The sequence below is a fragment of the Periplaneta americana genome, chromosome 3, assembly GCF_040183065.1.
Source record: "Periplaneta americana isolate PAMFEO1 chromosome 3, P.americana_PAMFEO1_priV1, whole genome shotgun sequence".
Classification (NCBI taxonomy): domain Eukaryota; kingdom Metazoa; phylum Arthropoda; class Insecta; order Blattodea; family Blattidae; genus Periplaneta; species Periplaneta americana.
In genome coordinates this window covers 171,064,445-171,075,379 of record NC_091119.1, presented here as the reverse complement: position 1 = coordinate 171,075,379, position 10,935 = coordinate 171,064,445, and positions in this window count along the sequence as shown.

Here is a 10,935-nt window from a genome sequence, read left to right as displayed (position 1 = left end):
TCAGTGCGGTTTTAGGCGTAATAGATCGACTATTGATCAGATTTTTTGTATTCGACAAATAATGGAGAAAAAGTGGGAGTATAAGGGTACAGTACATCAGTTATTCATAGATTTCAAAAATGCATATGACTCGGTTAAGAGGGAAGTATTATATGATATTCTTACTGAATTTGGTATTCCCAAGAAACTAGTTCGATTAATTAAAATGTGTCTCAGTGAAACATACAGCAGAGTCCGTATAGGTCAGTTTCTATCTGATGCTTTTCCAATTCACTGCAGGCTAAAGCAGGGAGATGCACTATCACCTTTACTTTTTAACTTCGCTTTAGAATATGCCATTAGGAAAGTTCAGGATAACACAGAGGGTTTGGAATTGAACGGGTTACATCAGCTTCATGTCTATGCGGATGACGTGAATATGTTAGGAGAAAATCCACAAACGATTAGGGAAAACACGGAAATTCTACTTGAAGCAAGTAAAGCGATCGGTTTGGAAGTAAATCCCGAAAAGAGAAAGTATATGATTATGTCTCGTGACCAGAATATTGTACGAAATGGAAATATAAAACTTGGAGATTTATCCTTCGAAAGGGTGGAAAAATTCAAATATCTTGAGCAATAGCAACAAATATAAATAACACTCGGGAGGAAATTAAACACAGAATAAATATGGGAAATGCGTGTTATTATTCGGTTGAGAAGGTTTTTTCATCTAGTCTGCTGTCAAAAAATCTGAAATATAGAATTTATAAAACAGTTACATTACCGGTTGTTCTTTATGGTTGTGAAACTTGGACTCTCACTCTGAGAGAGGAACATAGGTTAAGGGTGTTTGAGAATAAGGTGCTTAGGAAAATATTTGGGGCTAAGCGGGATGAAGTTACAGGAGAATGGAGAAAGTTACACAACGCAGAACTGCACGCATTGTATTCTTCACCTGACATAATTAGGAACATTAAATCACGACGTTTGGGATGGGCAGGGCATGTAGCACGTATGGGCGAATCCAGAAATGCATATAGTGTTTTAGTTGGGAGACCGGAGGGAAAAAGACCTTTGGGGAGGCCGAGACGTAGATGGGAGGATAATATTAAAATGGATTTGAGGGAGGTAGGATATGATGATAGAGACTGGATTAATCTTGCACAGGATAGGGACCGATGGCGGGCTTATGTGAGGGCGGCAATGAACCTTCGGGTTCCTTAAAAGCCATTTGTAATTAAGTAAGTAAACAACCAAATATATGTCTCAATTTTCTGGCAGAAAACTTTTCCTTCTGTGACAAAATGTTTTTGTAAGGAGAACAATTTTTCCTTCTATGGTTAACGTAGGATTCACATCTATCCACTGTTTAAGCATATATGTTTTACTAGATTTTTCCTTCGGCATTGAAATACACTCATCTCTGTTCAATACACTTACAAAATGATAATGACCAAGAAACTGCTAGGAATTTAAACTACAGAGAAAGAAACATTTAAATTTTAAGTTGAAAGGAGAGATCTGACTTCTCATATTGCTTGCTACCACTAAGAAACTGACCATTGCTGATACGTATGCTCTAGGTGTCTTCCCTTGCGGCGTTTTGCTTAGCTTACATTACTGACTTGTAAAGATTTATAACTGAAGTTACTTGACCCACGTGCGGCAATATCACTACGGCACCAAAATAAAGTATTTTATAGACGAAGGAATGCCGGTTTGGGTGTAAAAATATTGAGTTGCTTAGAAACTTGAGTTTGTTTTTCATTTTCATTAAATTTGAGTCTCACAGTTATGGAATAATTTCCAATTTCAACTATTTGGACAAAAAATGTAATATATACATCCCTATGCAAATATTTGTGAAATATACACCAACTCCTTTAATATGCATTTATATGCACTATGAAACTCCTCCGCATAGATTTTCCTCAACATGAAACACATTTCTCTCATACGTGCATATCTTTAACCTTGAAGGGATAAAACATGCCAGTATACAAAATTCCGTCCTCTGAGTATTACAGTAACACTCATGCTAATATATTAATAGATAATCGCTGTTGTCTAGCACATTAATTTATATAGATACATAATATTCACTGCAAATAAATTATTTGTATCTATTACAAATGATTTCGTTACATATTTTTGCAGTATAATTTTTAATTTTTTTACAGCTAATAAAACAAAATTACTTGTATATATAGATAAGGTACCCGCGGGTAATAAGGCCCAGCATGTTATAGGGTAAACATTGGTAATTTCGTGGCAGTGGTTATTTCGTGATACTTTTTCATTCCTGTTTTGTGAACTAACCAATGGTGTTACGAGATCCAAATTTCCGCCAAGGGATTGCATATATTGTCCAGTTTCCAGAAACATACAGCTAAGCTTTGTGTGACTATTGTAGTTGCTTCAGTGAGCTTTTATGTTTGGAGAGAGCAAGTTTGAGTCGACTTCTCAGGCATACTAATTTTGTGGATGTTTGTAATTACATTACAGGCTTATTACTAAAGGTAAACATATGATATTTGGTACAAAGATTTATTGTATCTTCATGAAATTTTAGGAAATGTTTTTGGAATTTTAGATACATCTGTAGTCGCCATATAGACTTAGCTTCACTGATAGAAATCTTAGCTGTTTGAGGCGAAATTTTGTTGAGTATTAACTGTTACAATTTTTAAAATAGTATAAAATGTATTACAATAGGAATTTTAGAAATCTGAAGACAGGATGTGATAATAAAATAGAAAACAGAGACACAATGGGTTCAGTGTAGCTTCTGTTTGATTTGTTATCATGCTAAGTGTCAATGATAAGTGCTAGATGACTTACTTGCAAGAATTGTGACAGAAGATGGAACATGGCTCTACCACTTTGGACCGGAGACAGAGGCAGACAATGGAGTGGCATCATGCAAATTCACCAAAGAAATAGAAATTCAAAAGTACACCTTCGGCAGGAAACGTTATGGCTACTGTGTTTTTCGATTCAGAAGGACTCTTGCTTGTGGACATAATGCCACACGAAACCACCATTAATTCTGACGGATATGTTGCAAATCTCAAGAAACTTCAAGTTCGACTGAGTCGTTTTCGACGACATCGGGAGAAGCAGGATGTTCTGCTATTCCAGGACAACGCACAGCCATATGTCAGTCACAAGACCACAGACCAGATCAGAAAATTCGGGTAGACAACACTGAAACTCCGCCTTACAGTCCTGAACTGGCACCGTGCGATTACCATCTCTTTGGTAAACTGAAGGATCCCTTCGCGGAACGAGGTTAGAAGATGACTCCCTTGTGCACGCTGCTCAAGAGTGGCTCAGACGTGTTGGTCCAGACTTTTACCGTGCTGGTCTACAGGCCCTCGTTCCTAGGTTACGTAAGGCAGTTGAAAGGGACAGGGATTATGTGGAAAAGTGACTTTTGTTCCTTAAGGATGCATCTACATTCTGTGAAAATAGCAAAGCTGTAGGATAAAAATATAATTTTTAAACAAACGTTATGCATTACTTTTGGAGCTACCCTAGTAATATAGGCTATAGTAAAGTCCGTAATAAAAGTGTTCACCCTTTCAGGGTAAATAAGACCCCTTTTCAATTTCAATTTTTACTTTGATTTCATTCTTATTATGTGTTGATATGTATTTCTATGTTTTCTTGCTATGAATATTAGACGGAATTACTATGTTTGAAGTCTTGTAACAATAAATGAGAATTTCATTTGACTTTAATGAATTTTTCCACAATTCTTGTACCTCTCACGAAATTATCAATGCAATGTCACCAAATTACCAAGGTTATCACGAAATAACCAACCTTTCAGCTTAAGTTGTAAAAGTGGTTTTTTGCACATATTCAAGAAAGTATCCAATATTTTATGTCTCCAGATTTGTACAGCAAGATATCGTCTTTTAGATGAAAAAATCGGAATAAGGATATATTTACACATTTGCATTATAAATTAGTTTTCATGAAATTATCACGAAATTACCTATGTTTACCCTAAGGCCCACTACCTAGTTTTTTTGCCATTAGTTATACACTTTTGCAAAAGAGAGAAACAGCTCTTAAGAACCAATTCTTCTTGCATTTGAGTGAGGTATAAATAAATTAGATTCCTATTCTTGTGTGCAGCTAACTGGTGGGAACAAAGTTATGTGTCTTTATTTATGCTTTCATTATAAAGTTTTGCAAAATTTAAGGAGATATTTAATCGCTTTACTGTGTGTTATTAATATAATATTAAATGCACGTTATAGTGTAAACATTAAGAAGTTTGAGGCTACTGTGAAACTTACACTAATGAGCATATGAGCACTCCATAACCTAAAATTGGTATGAAGTGACAGAGCAGGAAATAAGGCCCATGAAATAAATACGTGGAAATATCCACAAGTTCGTAGAAGTCCGTGAACTGTAAAGCTCAAACTCTGAACCGAAATCTGTTTTTAGGCCTACAAGAAATGAGGCAAACGAGATATTGACAATTTCTAATGCAGAAAGAGCATTGGATGAGTCATCAACTTCAGGATCTGGGAACATCCAGGAGACGCAGATGTCTTCCGTCTGCAAAGAGAATTTTGTTGCAGATATGCATGTATGTGTCTCTTATGAATTTTGGGTGCACGATAAATCTGTAGGTTTCTCTGAGAAACAACTGAAGACTTTGTATGCTCAAGTTGTGTCCAATACTCATATTCTTTTTTGTGAGCCTTATTATATGTCTGTTTGAATATTTCTTTGAAGTAAAATATTATAGTATAACTACAAAGTTATGCTATTTCATTATTTAAAATTTGCTAAACGTTTAGGGCCGTATTCATAGACATTCTTAGCGCGGGCTTTGTGTGAATGATAGCGAACTAACTTTTTTCATATACATAAACCAGTGTCAGCGATATGATATGACATGAATCCTGTTTAGCACGCTCGTAGCGCGCGCTAGCGAAATATCTATGAATAGCACCCCTACAGTTCAAAGCAAAAACATTTTATTTCTTAGGTGGGTCTTATTATCCCCTGTTACCTTAGGATATGTTTCTATTTTGTAACGTGAACGAATAACCAAATATATCGTGTTCAGAAACGTGAATTAGTATGACATACGGCAAGTGATATTTCCCATTTCCTGCGGGAACTTTTAAGTTCCTCACAAAGTTAGATTAAAGATTGCACTGCATATCGTTGGCCTGATACAGTTGAAGACAGAGATGGATAATTAATTACAGTCTTAGTTCTGAAGTTCGTTCAGTTCTTTAATCAAACTTCTGCGAAATGACGTCTGCGTTCGCACTGATGAACATCAGACAAGTGGAATGGCTTTTTATGTAACGTCGAGAGATATGAACGAATATGAAACAGTCTGGAGAAAGTATCAAGCACAGATTATAAAGAAAGAGATGTATCGTTCTGTGCATAAGTTTTGACTTAGGCCTAACGGCAGCAGCAGGGGTTCATATAGGCCTAATGCCTATCACTGCGTTAATACGTTTTAGTTTTATCGTTTTGAATTTTATTCTTATTTTTATTTTTTGTCATATGGTTTCGTTACTTAATATTTTTAATCTACATATATTCTTATTAATAACTTCCTTGCCAGTGTCTGGTTATACAGGGTGGTTCTGCTGAAGTTTCAACAATAAATTTACTCTTTCCTTTCTCTATGATAGAAAAATATTAATCATTCGGTAAGTACGAGTGGTCTCGCACTGGAAAAATGTAAGTTATTGATTTGAACATTTTAAAACAATATACTAACATGTACAAAAATGAACCATAATATAGTTCTTATTTTCCCTGAGCACTTATTTGATCACTGAAGGAGAAAATCCCAAATGCGACACTGTACCAAATAGCAGATACACAGGACATCACACATGCAGCCATTACATGGGGTGGACACGTGGCCAGGCTACCAGGCGACAGATGGATATACCGAGCTACCATGTGGGACCCCCGCATAGGAAGGAGACTTCAGGGCAGACCTCGGCGCAGATGGGCAGACTTCTTCAAAGAACAGGCAGGTCAACAATGGTCCAGAGAGGCAAGAGACAGAAGAAAGTGGAAACTACTCGAGAGACATTTGTGCATAGACAGGAAGTTGTGAAAGGCAGAGAGAGAACCATTGTTAAAGGAATTCAAGTTTTTAGACTTAAATATCGCGTCTAATTTGAACTAGCTCATCGCGTTAGACAAATAGAGCTTTCCATTATTTAAGGAGGGCTTTGCCCTCCATGGGACACAATAGGATATCTTTATCTTTATCTACTTATTTGATAGCAGTACAAGATCCTCTATCATGTCATCATGATTTTTCACAAAGTAATTAACAAGTGACGTAACACTACTTTGAACCTTGTTCCCTACACACTCATTGTATACATACATACATACATACATACATACATACATACATACATACATACATACATACATACATACATACATACATACATACAAATCCTATAATCAATGAGATCATGCACACCAAACATAGTACCACAACTGGCACGTGTAAAACACTGCATTGTTTTGTAGATGTGGAAGAGACAAATTTTGCATGAAGCATGCATGATATGATTGAGTGAATTTTGTTGACAAGTTGTTAAAATTTATATTTTAATGAACACTAATGAGAAGTGTTTACGTTTACATTTTAATGAACGTTAATCAAAAGTGTTTACGTTTAACATTATAAAGCATATTGATGAGAAACGTTTACATTTACATTTTAATGAAAATTGTTAAGAAGGTATTAGCGTTTAAATTTTAATGAACATTGGTAAGGAGCATTTAAATTTACATTTTGAAAAACATTTTTAACAAACTGTTAAGGTTTAAATTTTAATTAACAACGATGAGAAACTTCTACGTTTACATTTTAATGAACATAGTTTACAAGGTATTAGCGTTACATTTTAATGAACATTGATGAAACGGATTTACGTTTACATTTTAATGAAATTTGTTGACAAGTTGTTAACGTTTATATTCTAATGAACACTGATAAGAAGCGTTTACCTTTACATTTTAATTAACATTAATCAAAAGCGTTCACGTTTAATATTATAATGCACATTGATGAGAAACGTTTACGTTTACCTTTTAATGAAAATTGTTAAGAACGTGTTAACGTTTACATTTTAATTAATATTCGAGAGGAGCATTTACGTTTACATTTTGAAAAACATTTTTAACAAAGTGTTAAGGTTTACATTTTAATTACAATGATGAGAAGCTTCTACGTTTACATTTTAATTAACATTAATGAAAAGAATTTACGTTTCCATTTTAATGAAATTTGTTGACAAGTTGTTAACATTTATATTTTAATGAACACTGATGACAAGCGTTTACGTTTACATTTCAATGAATATTAATAAAAAACGTTTACGTTAAACATTATAATGCACATTAATGAGAAACGCTTACGTTTACATTTTAATGAAAATTGTTAAGAAAATGTTAACGTTTAAATTTTAATAAACATTGGTGACCATTTAAGTTTACATTGTGAAAAACATTTTTAACAAAGTGTTAAGGTTACATTTTAATGAACATAGTTAACAAGGTTTTAGCGTTTGCATTTTAATGAACGTTGATGAAAAGCATTTACGTTTACATTTTAATGAATATGATTAACAAATTTTGATGGTTACATTTTCAAAAAACACTTGATAACAAGTGTTAATTTTCAGATTTGAATGGATTTTATTATTGTATGGTTAACGTTAATTATTGCTACGAAGTTTTATGTTAACATTTTGCGGTATCATGCAATGTTTTTGTTTCAAATCTATTCTATTTTGAAAGGTTATTTTTATCCTTAACATAAGCTTCTAACATTCTTCCTAATGCTGGAGTCATTATCATGTTCTGAGTAATCCCCCGTTAAATCTAGGACAACAGTTGCAGCGTTATCAAATAATCTAATAAGCAAACCGATTTGGGATCGATTGCACGGCACTACTCGGATTACAATGTATTCAAATTGTCGAGTGAGCAAATGAGGAATGCATCACGCATAAGAGGCAGACACATGCGACAAGCAATTCTCATCTCTATAACAAGCCATCTCTGCGTCCCTAGGGCCCATCTCTGAAAGCAATCTCCTGAAAGGTTAAATTAATCAAGTGCCACAATCATTAATAGCCACACCGGCTTTGAGGGCAGAGTTAACTGCAGGGTAATGAGACCCCATTGTTCAGATGGGCACAGATATGGAGCAAATATCACAAGCACCTCCCCATTAAACTACCATTGTAACATGCAACTGTTGCCCGATAATGCTTCTAAACATTCCATACGTGTTGCTGCTCTCCGACTCGAACGAAATTGTCCACAATAACGCTTTTTTTAAAGCTGTGGTACAGTGTGTTGGTTATAACATTTTACATCTGTCACACCATTAAATTAATGAAAATTGTAACAATAACAAATTAATAAAGAAAGTTAAATATATTACAGTTGAGAAATTGTTAGGGAGTGAAATTTGAACCCCTGTCCCGAATATCTGTTAAATTAATTTTATTAATAATGAAGACAATGCTGCCTGTAAGAGAGTAATACATTTTAAACAGCTCCTTTGTGAGACGAAGAGAAAGCTGTGAGCACATCTCATTACACGAATTTCCAAAAATCTGTTCCTGAAACGAAATAATTTATAAAATTCTAAGATAGTGGCAAAGCACAAAATAGACCAACTAACACTAGATAACGTGTAAATGAAAGTACAACTAATGAAATACTGCAAAAATAGCAGACAGGATAAACATATTGTATTATAGTGTGTCGAATTGGAACATGTACGGAGAAAATATCTACCACTCTCGATGCTAAGTCAGAATAGGAGTTCGCTCATGGGGAATAGAGAATGGGAACAAAAGACTGGATTGCTCCTCTTGAAGGCGAAAAATATTAGAACTTCAGCTATTGAAGTTTGTGACGCGAACTGAGGAAGGGATAATAGTATCTACCCAACTGTACACTTTTATGTCTTTTAGTTTAGGATATGTTATATAATGTGTTTATTGTGTCATTTTCATTTTAATATGTGTGTTCTTTTAGACAGTAGTTGGATGTAATCATAGGTGGGGGGGAACCAACGAAGGACGACTTGTTTTGGGTACAAAGCGCGTGCGATCAGAAGACCCGTGCATTGGATTTTAGAGAAAATTATGATAATATAAAATTTGTATGTATAATATTACTCAATAAATCCTATTATCTACTAGTTTACTTGGGGGACCTTTCGCACTAACTTGCGACTTCGTCTTCCTTGTTGTATACTCAAGACCACTATCTCTCAGCCACTTTCGAGATACACTTCCACTTCCACTTCCACTTCTTAATATATTAATTTATCTGTAGTCTTTATTTTTTTTTATTTATTTAACCGGTCAATATCTGCCGTAGAAATCGTCACTGCCTTGCAGACGTCTATTTTACGTAATAGATCAACCAAAACCTGATACAAGTGTTCAAGTACCCAGTATTCATAAAGAGAACAAACTCCCGTGCAATAACTCCCGATCGATGTAAACAACTGGATACGCTAGAAGTGTCTAGTGACATAAACCGTTGTTCTAACCGAGAAATTCGTGGTTGTAACTCGTGTACTGTTCTCCAACCAGGAGATCAACCTTGAAAGGAATGTGCTTACCATTGCGTCATCTATTAGAGCGAAGTAGATAGATAATATTATCGTTATAACGTCAGTTTAAAAACCATGCGCTGTCCTGCATATGTTATTTCCTATATGGAGGGATTAAAAGACCAGGAGATTAACAGTGATCTAATTTTGTAACTAGGGTAGTGTAAATATGTGTGTAACAATGTTATTGTTTGTGCTGTGAGAGCAAGCCAATAGATATACGAGTACCCACGTGTGTGACCTTATGACATCTTATGACATCAACATTCATTCACAGCATTGCCCCGCTCCGTTTCATTCCGCAAAGACTTTCTCGTGGTTGGAGCACAGTAGAAGCGCCTCGGATACAGATATTGAGAAACAAGACTATACAGAGCATTATTCCATTCGATTTTGAAAAATTATAACATAGACCGTTATTCGGTGCAACGCTTCAATTGTTAATTTTAGCTGTTTAGTCGCTCTCTTTTACACCAGATCTTTAATTCCTCCTCGGCTTTCCTCAAAACGTCGTTTGATTCATCCATTCACAGTGATCTCTCGATCTCAGGAACGCCAATTTGTAGACAGAGTGGTTCGCACCTGAGGAGTAACGGTCAGCGCGTCTGGCTGAGAAACCAGGTGGGCCGGGTTGGAATCCCTGTCGGGGCAAGTTACTGGTTGAGGTTTTTTTCCAGGGTTTTCCCTCAACCAAATACGAGCAAATGCTGGGTAACTTTCGGTGCTGGACCCCAGAGTCATTTCACCGGCATTATCACCTTCATTTCATTCAGACGCTAAATAACCTAGATGTTGATACAGCGTCGTAAAATAACCCAATAAAAATAAAAAACTCCCGATACGATGTAAACAACTGGATACGCTAGAAGTGACTAGTGACATAGACTGTTGTTCCAACCAATAAATTAATGGTTGTAACTCATGTACAAGCGCCTCTGATACAGATATTGAGAAACAATTTTTGTGACACCTGTGTAAGACTATACAGAGCATTATTCCATTAAAAATTCGATTTTGAAAAATTATAACATAGACCGTTATTCGGCCCAACGCTTCAATTGTTAATTTTAGCTGTTTAGTTACTCTCTTTTACACCAGATCTTTAATTTCTCCTCGGATTTCCCCAAAACGTCGTTTGATTCATCCATTCACAGTGATCTCTCGTTCTCGGGAACCCCAATTTGTAGACAGAGTGAGAAAGAATTCCATCTCTTACAATTGAAGACATTATTACAAAAACAACCCTTGTGAAAATTGCTATTTTTTGAGGAGAATAATAAAAATAAATA